Below are 12503 nucleotides of genomic sequence, written 5' to 3'. Positions count from 1 at the left end.
AACTTTCGAGCCATGGTCTACAATATCCTAATAGTCCTAATATTTGTCGAATTCCTTTTTAGTTTGTGGGGGTCTTAAGGATAAAATTCCAGATACCCTGTCAGGATCTAACCTTTTTTTTTCCCTTACTTATCCAATGTCCTAGGTATTTCACTTCCTGTTCTACGAACTGTAACTTTGATCTGGATACTTTCAATCCCTTTTCTCCTAAAAGTTTAACAATTTAACTGTGGCTTCTCGGGTTTGTTCTTCAGTTTCTCCTGTTATTAATAAATCATCCACGTATTGTATTAGTTTTGTCCCTCTTGTTAATGTGAAATTTTGTAATATTTTTCTAGAGTTTGTCCAAATAGATTTGTGATTCTGTAAATCCCTGTGGTAGCACAGTCCATCTCAATTGTTGTTTTCGTCCTGTTTCAGGATCCTCCATTCAAAAGCAAAATAGTCTCGGGATCCTTCATCCAGAGGACAAGCCCAAAAGGCATCTTTCAAATCTATTACACTATACCAAGTATATTTTGGGATATATGACTCAGTAAAGTATAAGGATTTGCTACTACAGGGAATTTGGTGATGGTTCCGCTGATTTACGGCTCTCAGATCTTGTACCATTCTATATGACCCATCCGCTTTTTTACAGGAAGGATGGGTGTATTATGAGGAGACATGCATGGTTCCAGAGTTCCTTTTTCCAAAAGTCTTTCAACAACAGGTTTTAATCCTTTTCGACCCTCCATGGGTATAGGATATTGTTTGATTCTAATCGGGCGATGTGGATCTATTATTTGGACACTTATAGGGTCCATTTCCACTTTTCCAGTGTCCCTTCTTTGTACCACAACCGAAGGTTAATGGCTTTTTCATCTTCTTGTGTCAGAGTATATAATTTGATCTGCAATTTGTCTCCTTGGCTTTTAATGCCCAGATTTAATTTCAAAATCAAATCCCTTCCTAACAAATATGTTCTGCTTCAGGGAGCAGAAGTAAGTCATTCAGGCATATTTTTTTTTTCTGTTTCTATTTCCACATCTTTTAAAACAGGTACTTTAAAAGGTTCTCCTTTTGCCCCTATTACTGTCATACAATTCTTCCCTTTTTCTATTCCTTTTGGCAATTTTCGAATAGTTGATTTTTTCAGCCCCTGTATCTACTAAAATAGAACCTCTTCCTTATGGGGACCTACTGTTAATTTATCAAGGGCTCTGTTGATGTTGAAGTCCCCAGAAAATACAGCCCCTGACACCCCTATTCTTCCCTAAACATTTTTTTTATCTGCTCTTGCTTATGGCAGTTTTTTTGAACATGTCCCTTCTTGTTACAGTAGTAACAAATGGGAACTGTGAATTTTTTTTTCAACTGACTGCCTCCGGGGTATGTTTCTAATTTCTTTACTTCCCCAGACAGGGCTTTTATTCCTCTGACTTTCTCTTATCGCTGCTACAAGATTTTGCTTTTGCCGCTTGTCTTTCTTCATCTCTTCTAACATAGACTTTTTGGGCTTCCCTAAGTAATTCCTCTAATCCTCTTTCCTGCCAATCTTCTAATTTTTCTAATTTCCTTCTTATATCCTTCCAGGATTTAGCTACAAATTGTGTTCTAAGTAATGCCGGTCCCGGCCACTGTATTCGGATTCAATTCCTGAATACATTTGTAGGCTTTTTCTTAGCCTCTCCAACCATTCTGTTGGAGATTCATCCTTCCTTTGTTGTTCATTAAATGCTTTATTAATATTTTGCCCTCGGGGAACCGCTTCCCTTATTCCTTGTATGATCAACGTTCTCAGATCCCTCATGTTTTGTCTCCCCTGGGTTGTTGATGATCCCAGTGGGGATCCACATTAGGCCATTTCTGGTCTCCCGGGGGTCCTGCTTGATTTTGTCTTTCCCAAATTCTCATTCCAGCTTGTCTAATCATTCCTTTTTCTTCAGCAGTAAATAAAATCCCTAAAATGGATTGTATTTCTTCCCAGGTATAGGTATTAGGACCTAGGAATTGATCCAATTTTTCTGCTACTTCGAGGGGATTATCCAATAGGGTTCCCATTTCTTTCTTAAAATTTCTTACGTCTGTGGTATTTAATGGGACTGCTACGAACCCTATACCCCCCTGATTGCCTCCGAGAGGGACCTCTCGTAAAGGGTAAAAAGAGGCTCCCTTGGATACAGCAATCTTACTTCTTGTACAAGCAGCCGGGGGTTTTTCCAGCTCCGGTGCTGTCGGTGGAGGTGGCAGAGGTAGAGACCGTTCTGATGGGGATATTACGGCCACCGGGGGGGAAACCACCACAGGAGGCGGATTGTTAAGATATGGTGGCGGTAAATTATCCAGCGGCTCCCATTTATCGTCTCCTTTTTTTCTTTGCTTTATCTCCTTTTTTTTCCTCGAACTTTTTATCCGTTTTAATGTAAGTATTGGGGCTGAAAAGGACCTGGAGTCCTGATCCATAATTTTGCATATTCGCTTTCCTCCTGACTGAAAGGTTCTTTGAATTAACATATATATTTAAAGCTTCGCAAATCCAATCATCAAAGGATCCAAAAACGGGCCAGAAAACATGGGCTTTAAAGGTTTTTTTGGCCATGTAATCATACAATAGTGAACTAATTTTGATTTTCTTTTCTTTAAGGGGCCCCTTTCATCCCAATTTCTGATCATTAGTCCTAATGGACTTTCTACCGGTATATCTGGTAATTTGCTCCCTTTTCCTGATCCTGGGTCTTTGACTTGTTTTGACCCATCTAGGAATTTTACTGTGGCAATTCCTACAGCCCTTGGTTGCTGGTATGAATGTGTGGCAATTCCTACAGCCCTTGGTGGCTGATATGAGTGTGTGACAATTCCTACAGCCCTTGGTGGCTGATATGAGTGTCTGGCAGGGGGTTAATGATCTATCACCCACCCACGAGTCCTATAGGAATCGCTTCGGTCCTTCACCGGCCAAGTCCCTCGCGGGAGATTGGAACCGCGGTTAGCAGACCTCCGCACTCGCTTCGGAACTACGTTCCGTCTCAGTCACACTCTTACAGACACACATACACACACAGGCAACCGTATCCCACCCAACCGAACGATCAACGCCTTAAATACTTACACCTCCATCGTCTTCTCACGACTCCGTCATTCGGATTGTCGTTCGGGATATAACCGAACGGTGTACGCACGGTCGGTTCGGGATTGAACCAAACAGTATACGCACACCACAATCACACACGGCGTTACTCACAGCTCCGCTGTCCTTCGTTTGGGATTATACAAACGGTCTCGCTCGGGTCTGCGCGCAGAGAATTACGGGCAAAACAAAACTACTGAAGCCGGCAAGGGAGCTGAGCTCGTATAAAAATAAAATTCTTTGCTTGCTCTATTCAGGTTCAGGATGGTTGGTCAGTCCCGACCCAACCCGATCAGGAGTCACCAAAACAAGTAAACGGTGAGGCGCCTTCTCCTAGATCAGGTCAGATTTCAGGAAACTAAGACCATCCCGGACGAGCCCCCAATTGTGATAAATGAGCGAGTCCCAAACAGAACTCCAATCAAAGTTTACAATTATTAAGCGAATAAAGGCAAGCAAACAGCGTTGGGTGCGCCGGGAGTCTCCGCTCCACCAAGACGCACACCCGCCGTGGCAGTTTTTCTTGTATTTATACAAACATATTCATAGCCCCCCCAAAAGGTCAGTTTTTTTCCCATGAGATCATTTCTATAGTCCCCGCCTCAGGATCCGCCTCAGGCTCCTCCTCGACACGCCTCCTGATGGTCGTGGGCCTGGGTCCTTCAGGATGAAGGCCGGAGGTCTTCCTCACGTGGGCAGGGGTCTTCAGGATGAAGGCCGTAGGTCTTCCTCACTGTGCACTTTTCACCTCTTCTCTAAAATTCCCGATTTGGCTGCGTTTGCAGAACCAAACCGGTTCCAGCCTGGTCCGTCCTTGAGTGGACATCTGGTTGTAGTTCTTGTTAGTCCTTATCTTGCCCACATGGGCTAGTTTTTGTCTCCCTTCCTCCCTACAGATGTGTGGGGTCCTGAGTTACGACTTTGCTGGCATCTCTCTTATCTCTCTCACCAACCTCCTCCCTGGGCAGCCAGCAGGGACTGAGACTTCACACTTTAATTAAGGCAAGCAATAATTCATACAGCAGTTAGTGTTAGCAGTTAGTATTGAGTGTTTAAACAATTAACTTGTTAGTATTTAATATTTAAACATAACTAATATATACCTTCTTATGTGATTTTGTTAGTATTTCTATATTCCCTCTGTCAGGCCCCCCCCCTTTTTATTAGATCAAGTAAATCCTTTTACTTGCATAAGTTTCCCGATTGATATAACACTTTGTGCACTGAAAATATACACACCAAACCCATATGTACAGCAGTGTCAGTAGCAATATTAAAGCAGCTGCAGCTATTAACAGTATTGTCACAGGATATTTTAAATGACTGAAAAATCCTGGAGCTGAAGGTGACCACCTGAAGAGAGCTTCCCCAGCAATCTATGCTCTCCATCCTTTTCTACCTTTCACCATTTCCTTTTATCTCGTTCTGCATCACGATGAACTGTCACCAGAGCTCTTTGTTCTGCAGTGGCCAGAGCATCCTGTGTGTCACTCTGGCGGTCAGCAGCATCATGAGGAATTTCGCAAGTTTATGTTTTTGCATTTCACAGAGATCTTAAAACTAAGATAATCACTTCTCTTAAATAGGCACACCTCCGCTCCTTACCACCATATTGACACGAATCAAAGGAACATATTTCACAACCGGGCCGGGGCCCGGCGCTCACGGCGTTTGGTGTCGTTCTGCGGGGCGGGCGGGTGCGGGGGGTGTCGAGTCTTGGGGGCGGTGCCCGTCTCGGTGGGTTTTTCTTTCCCTCAGCGCCGGTGGGTCCCTCTCCCCCCCGGACCCCTCTGGCGGGGGGGGGGGGGGGGGGGGGCGGCGCACTGCGCAGGCGCGCCCCCCCGCCGCCGCCAGAGCCCCTCCCGCGGGAGCGGCGGCGGGTCCCGTCACGGGGTTCCGTCACGGCGGCCCCGCTCAGCGGCGGGCAGGCGGCGGCCGGCGGGCGGCGAGGAGCGGCCGGCGCGGAGGTAGGCGGGGGGCGGGGGCCGGGTCTCTGGGAGAAGGTTCGGGTTTGGGGCCGCTGGGATTTTCCCTCTTCTCCCGCCGGCGCGGCCTCTGCCCCCCCCCCCCCCAGTGTCCGTTCGCTTCTCAGCCGCGGTGGGGCGGGAGGGGGCGCGCGCGCGCGGGCGGGAGAGCGAGTGAGTGAGAACGGGAGCGGGGCGGGGCGCGGGCTCGGGGCTCGGGCTCGGTCACGGCGGGGCAGCGACTCGGCCCCGGGCACGGGCCGCGCGGCGCCGGGACCGCCCGCTCGGGCCCGGGCAGCAGCCCGCAGGGCGCCGCTGGGTCCTAAAGTCGCTCCCGCCGTCCGTCCGGGGCGGCACCGCTGCTGCGGGCGGGAGCGGGGGCGCGAGGAGGGGGTCTCGCCGCGAGCGGGTGTCGGGCAGGGGAGGGGGAGCGCGGCGGGGGCACTGCGAGTGCTTGGGGGGGGTTCGGTCTCGGGGCCTGATGCCCCGAACAGCCGGTGCGATTGAAACGGAACTTTCCCAGACTCGGTCTGGAGTTTTGGAAAGCGCCGCTCTTTATGGCAGCGCTGGGTGCGCGGGGGATTCCTCCTCCTGGCGTGCACCGCCAGATTCTGGGCAGAGAATTAGTTACACGCTACGGTCACAACATAATTCATAACATATTTACATATGCTTGGTTAAAAAAAAATTGTTAATTTTCTCTTGCTTTACACGTGAATTCCTTCGCACGCTCAGTTCTCTCCTCCGCCCCTTTCTTTTGGGTCTGGGGTGTATTTAGGGCAGGTGGTCGTGAGTCGTGGGTCGCGATCTCCCCCTGCCGGAATTCCCTTTTCCCCCAAATCACTGCATGTTCACAGCTCTGAAAAACATGGGAACAAAGTTTAGGCAGTTTCTGGGACGTTCCCCTCAAGGGCAGACAGTTCTGGATAAAGAGTCTCCCTCTCGGCAGCTCCAAGGATGCTCATCTTGTTGTGTTCCCCCTTCATTGCTGGCTGACAATTCCCCCCGTTTCTTTATCCTTGTGAATTCCTTTGCAAAAGTCCCTGTTGTTCCTATTTCAGAACTGTGAGTGGCGCCCAAACTCTTCTAGTCAACTGGGTTCATTTGTACCAGAAGATAAGGTTTACAATTGTTAATATTGTTACTGCTACCAGTACTACAAGTATTAATAAGTTTAACACTTTAGCTGCCGATGGTGAATACCCTACAAAAATATCCCCCCAATGATGTTCTCCATCTTTCTTCACTTGTTCCAGGACGTGATGTATTTCTTCAGCGTTGTGATGGACAGTTATCAGAGGGTTTTCTGTTCATTTCCTTGGGCTTGCTTCAGCAATCTTCTTAAGTCTTCATGTTGCACAGTCTTTTCAGCAACGCTGAGTTCGTTCCAGTAGGGGCAGGCAGCAGGTCACGAGACAACGTATAGTTAGATTTCAGTCATTGATAAGATGTGATGGGAGCTAAATAAGTAAATCACGTCCTGTGGTAGTTACAAAATTACAGATACAAAGGTTAGAGTGGTCATTCATATTTCTGATAACTTCCTGTAATTCCATTTTAGTAGATAATGTTCTCATGCAAACACAGCCATTGCCTATATATACAAGTACAGTTTTAGTTTTTTTGTCAGGATGTATCTCAAAATGACAAACGTTCTGTTCAGTGTCAAGACAAATACCTTGAGCTCTGATGGTATTGCTTTCACAAAATGAATCCTTGTTGCCCTTGCACAACACGTGCTGGTGCTGATAGTTTGCCATTTATTCTCACCCTTTCGTGCCCACCGCTCTCTGTTCTAGCAGAAACAGTACGGTTCCGTTGGGATTCGATCCTAACGCAGGGATGAGGTGTGTAGTATATACTGAAGCATTGTGTGTAGTTAACACAAAGGCTGTGACCATATCGTTGTTGGGATCATAAGTAAAATTAACTAGCCACCGCCAAGATTGGAATGTTTTCGTTGTCCCAAATCACCTTCCGAATTTTGTTGGGTAAGGTGCCTTCTTCACCTTCCCTTATAATCATGGCTGCTGTGAATTGGATCCACAATTGAGCTTGGATGCAACTGAGAGCTAAAGAGACGTTGTTTTGGGCTGCACCAAGTGCGTCTGTAATGAATGATGCACGGGGGATGGTTCCTCCAAATGTGCAGGATCATACATATTCATCAAACGTGCGTGGAATCGTACATATTCATAAAATGTCTCTGAAGCCGTACATATTCAGTGGTATTCCCTTAAACTATTAAACTCTGTTCAACCCTTGGATCTACCAGCCGTGCTGAGCACCTGTGGGGCTGTGCCCTGTTGCTGAGGGCATGACCAGCACCAGAGTCCCCCTGGCTCCTGGCTCACCCCCTGCTCGTGCTGCTCCCTGGCACCCACGCAGCCTGAAGCACAACGCCCGGTGCACAGAGCCCAGCTGTCTTCTGCTGCCAGTGGAGTCCCTTCGTCCGAGTGAGCGGCTCGTCCTCTTCGTTCTCTGCTCCGGGTCTGCCATGAGCTGCAGTGCCACTGGAGCAGGGGTATCCACAGCCCTGGTTTGCCACCGAGGTAAGGAGACAAAGTCAGCATCCTGGGGTTCCATGGGTGTCACGTTATGACACAAGGTCAGGTCAACAGAGGTCAGGGGACCAGTCTACCGGCTTCCCAAGAAAGACGAGACCCTGGTACCCGACCTGCCTGCCCCCCTGGGCAGCCCACTAAGTCGGAGGGTGTTCGCCTGTTCAGGGACCCCACAGGCAGCGCAATGGGACAAATCCCTTATAGCAATTTTGAAGTTGCCAGAAACATATTTTGTGTATATATATATGTATATGATAAATTTTATTACAGATGCTCGTGACAGGATACAGATTCAAAGACAGCCGGTGATAGGGACTGACTGCAAAAACAGATTTGATGTCGAATAATATAAACCAGAACTGATCAGTGATAACACTAAATAGCTGCAAGGTGTTAGTAAGTAAATGCACATAACACAGAGCTCTCACCCAACAGGCGTCCCAGCTGGGGGCGGGGAAGAGCGGTCCAGCCCGCTGACTGATCCCAGACGTTCCGATGGAGGGCTTCTCCCCGACATCCCCCTTCTCTTTTGCCATTTTATACTATTTCTTTACTTTTAGGTGGAGCTCAGTGACTCTACTCATACATACTTAATGATGTTATAAGGAGCAAAGTTCAGCTTCAGACAGGATTTCACCATCACTGCTGAGGCAGTAGTGGGATCCACCTTCCTTGATGGTAAATATGTGGTTATCTTCGCTGGGCGTTCTTTATCCATGCTAACAGGGATGAGCCGTGGTGCCTCCGTACCACTCTGTTCCCCACGTCACGGATATTGCGCATTCCGTCGACTGGACGCAGGCCTTGTCCGTTCTAAGTGCGTTCTGTTCCTGGGAGCAGCAACTGTGTCTTATCTCAAGGCTGCTCTGATATCACAGCTCATGTTAAAACGTAAGCTGAACTTTGGGGGACAATGTTCTCCCATTCCCCCCCCCCGCCCCTCCCCCTCCAATTTCTGTTATTTTTCCACAATGGGGATGTGACAGAAGATCTAAAGATCAAACCAGAGGTATAATTTGTGATGGTGGATGTGAATCCGTATTTCACATAGATTCTTCTTCGTTCTGGGCAATTTTTCCTCTTTTCAGGCCTGCTGGTTGAAGACTCATCCGTGAAGAGATGGCTCAGGACCACACCAGGGCCAGTGGTGCTGCTTTCTGGATGATGGGGTGGCACCAGGCAGAGGAACAGGTTGCCAAATGCCAGGGCTGGGTATGCGCGCACCGTCAGGGTCACCCCTGCCTGGTTTTTCCCAGCGAAGCCCCAGCTGATGCTGGCCCCGTGCTGCAGTGCTGGGCCCGAGGTGCAAGGAGCTGGGCATTTCTGTGGGTACTGTGCCCTGCCGGGCCCTGCTGCCGGCTGCCCTGGGCTTCCCCGTTCTCTCCAGCTCTGCTTTCTGCCCGGCACCAGGGGCACAGCAGAATGACTTGCCTACTCCCCAGCTGTCCTGACCCGTGGCTGTAGCTCGTATGTGGTGTCCGCATCCCACAGCTGATCTGAGGGTGGCAGACGTGTTCTACGGCGTGTTCTAGGATGCTTCAGGTTTGAGTGTCTGCTCGTGGTGGTGACTTCATGAGGTTCCTTTGACACGACGTGTGCCTAGGGTGAGGCTCGTCATCGTGATGGTGGATGTGAATCTGTATTTCAAATAGATTTCTTCTTCGTTCTGGATTTTGGGGGGGGCAATTTCTTGTCAGATCTAATTCGATCATCCTTGGTTTTTCTTTTTCATGTGGCTGGCAAAGAGCTCATAGGAAGAGCAGGAGAAGGGTCAGTGCTGCTGTTTCCATGTTGGTCGCTTGCCCTGGAATCATCAGGGTTATCTTCCACCTGCGCTTTCTTTGCAGGCGTCTGTTTAAGCCGCTCGCCTGGTTTGTGACGGATAGCTTACTTCCTCGTGCTCCTCACCAGTGCCTCAGAGGCGTACCTGTCGTGTTTGTTTGATTTGCTGTGCTTGACTTCAAAAGCTTATTGTAGCACTTTGGCTTTCTGTCCTTCAAGGAAGTCTCTGGGATTTGTACCCAGGAGTGAGATGTCCAGAAAGGACTGTCCTTGTACACTGCTGTCAGCCTTCAGTCCTGGAGAAAGGTCTGGTGGTGGCGTGTGCTTAACGGTAATGGGACTCAGATGCATCTGAACCGGACAAGCTTTGCCCCTGCTGCTGACATGCCTGGGGGATGATTCTCAGCAGGTCGTAAATAGTCTGCTCTGCTGTGCAATTGCAGTGCTAAGTAACGATTTTATCCAAGAACTCAAATTCCATCCTAATCCGTTAAAAATTGTATTTCTCCAGCTTTCCTGCATGTTTTGCTGAAGTTCTTGAGTCGTTTCTTCTAATTTTTTTTAGTAAGTCCAAGTCATGTTCTACATCTGAGTCACATTTGGAATGTGTGTACAATGATCAATTCCATCTTACTGGTACTCCGCAGACCCCATGCTCTTGGAGTAAGAGCAGATCTAATCATTCTATTTTGTAGAGTCATTTTCAAAGTGGCTTGTAGTTGTCTATTCAAATCCTTAAATCCCTTTCTGGTTCTATTTGCCAATTTTTCTGCCTGACCTGTTAGTTGATATATCCAATCTCCTGTTTCTATAGATTGCCAAATGAGTCTATAAAGATTCCGGTGCCCAACTAATTTTTACCCCTGATGAAGGTTCATTCCATTCTTCATTTATTTCTGACCTTTTTGTTCGTTCCAATTTCAAGTTTTCTAGAGTTCCTCTGAAAGGAGCCTTTTTCCAAATCGGACATAATGTTGTCATGCCTAGAGTTATTGCTTTACTTTGCCATCCAGAGGTAAATGTGTTGTCCAGGTTTCATCACTCATTGCCCAAACCAAGTGTCCTGGACTTTGGATTGAAGATTTTTTACGGCTGAATATTGTCCTCTTTTAGAAGTATAGGTATCGGTTAATACGAGGCTAATTTTTAAGGCCTTGACAAGACATCCATATTTTAAAGCAGCTGCTAGAGGGGGAATATCCTGGATTATTCTGTCAACAGTACTGCAATTCTGTATCTTTTCACATTTCCACCATGACACTGGATTTTCCTTTTCTGTTCCTCAGGAGTTGTTTGCACAACCCGGTGCACGGAGCCCAGCTGTCTTCTGCTGCCAGTGGAGTCCCTTCGTCCGAGTGAGCGGCTCGTCCTCTTTGTTCTCTGCTCCGGGTCTGCCACGAGCTGCAGTGCCACTGGAGCAGGGGTATCCACAGCCCTGGTTTGCCACCGAGGTAAGGAGACAAAGTCAGCATCCCAGGGTTCCATGGGGATGTGACAGAAGAGCTAAAGATCAAACCAGAGGTATGAGTTCTGATCTAAGTGACAAGTTCTCTCAGAATAGACCCCATCGAGCACAAGGTTTTCCTTTCACCTTTGGCTCAGGACAAAGGCAAGCTGTTGTCTTTCTTGGCAGAAGAACTGGCAGGACAGGGGCATACAGTCTCGATGGGTAGAGAGACGGGTCGTCTTTTGCTGGAGTGTGAGCTGCGACAAACCCCTGGGAGCTCTGAGATGGTTTGTCCTGCAGGGTGGTGTAATTGTACAGACTTGACAAGGGTGTCAACCTGATCCCAGGTTTTGGTGGCATCGCAGGCTGGCACGTGCCAATCTCATGTCAAAGTTCTGCGAGTCCTGGCTGCATAGTCTGGAACGACAACGTTTTGGAACTGCAGCACTGCGTGTTTCGGTTTGCCATGTTGAAGGAGGATGTGCTGTGTAGTGGAGAGACGAAGGCTCCCGGGTGCTACGGGGAGCTCTGAATGCTGTGCAGGATGTGGAAGGATGGAATGCGCTGTGGATTTTAGTGAACTGGAGAAGGAAACTGGGCAGGTGATGGCACGGGACACGAGAACGAAACAGAAAAGGGGCTGCTGCGCCAGAACTGTGCAATAAACGTGCAGCAGCCAGGCCATGGCGGGTGCCACGCCGAGCGGTCCGGGGGCGGCCGCGCACCCTCGGGGCACAGGAGGCTCCGGCCGCGTGCTGGGCTGCAGGAGGCCATGCTGGGGGAAGCCCCGCCCCCTGCCCGGCAGGCCCCGCCCCCTTTCCGTTGGCTCCGCGTGCCCGTTGGTCCGTTGGAGCCGGCAGCCACCGCGGGCAGCAGGAGGGAGCTGTGCGGGCACGGAGCCGCGCCGGGAGCAGCCAGGGCTGTTGTGGCAGCACCGGGGCGGCACCGGCAGCAGCCCCCGCTGCCCATCCTCGCTGCGGCCGGCCGGGCCGCCTCCGTGCTGCGCGGCGAGGGCCCTCCTGTCCTGGGTGGGATGGGCCAGGCCAGCTGCTGCTGCGGCTCCAGGTGGGCTCCTCCCGCAGCTCGGGGACGCGCGGGCACAGCCGGGCTGCCGCGGCAGCGCCTCGCTCATGCCGCCGCGCTCTGCTCTGCAGGGAGGCGCTCAGCGAGGCCGAGGCGGTGCTGAGCGCGGACGTGCGGCTGACCCGGGGCCGCGGGAGGAGCGAGAGGCGCCTTCTCCTCCTCCAGGAGGAACTGGTCGTCGCCAAGTTGCGGTAAGAGCCTGCGAGCCCCGCTGCCTTTGCCCCAGCCCGGCCCCCCGGGGCAGGGACACCCCGGCAGCAGCCCCGGCACTGTGATGCTGGATGCACCCGTGGCCGTCCCAGTGGACAGGGGGACCCCAGGGAGGCCACCTCCAGCTCCCGCCTGCCTCTCTTCTCTGCAGATGTGGCACCACCGTGCGCCCTCAGCTCCGCCTGGCCCTGGACCGGCTGTGGGTGCTGAGCGTCGGGAAGGAGGCAGCGGGGGAGGAAGAAGAGGCAGAGGAAGACAGCGATGAAGAACCTCCATCATCCTCGTCTGGTCCACAGGCTCCTGCGTTGCCACTTTTGGGTGAGCTGTGACACCACGTCCCATGG

The sequence above is a fragment of the Tauraco erythrolophus genome, chromosome 16 (assembly GCF_009769465.1).
Source record: "Tauraco erythrolophus isolate bTauEry1 chromosome 16, bTauEry1.pri, whole genome shotgun sequence".
Lineage (NCBI taxonomy): Eukaryota > Metazoa > Chordata > Aves > Musophagiformes > Musophagidae > Tauraco > Tauraco erythrolophus.
This window is presented reverse-complemented; position numbering follows the sequence as displayed.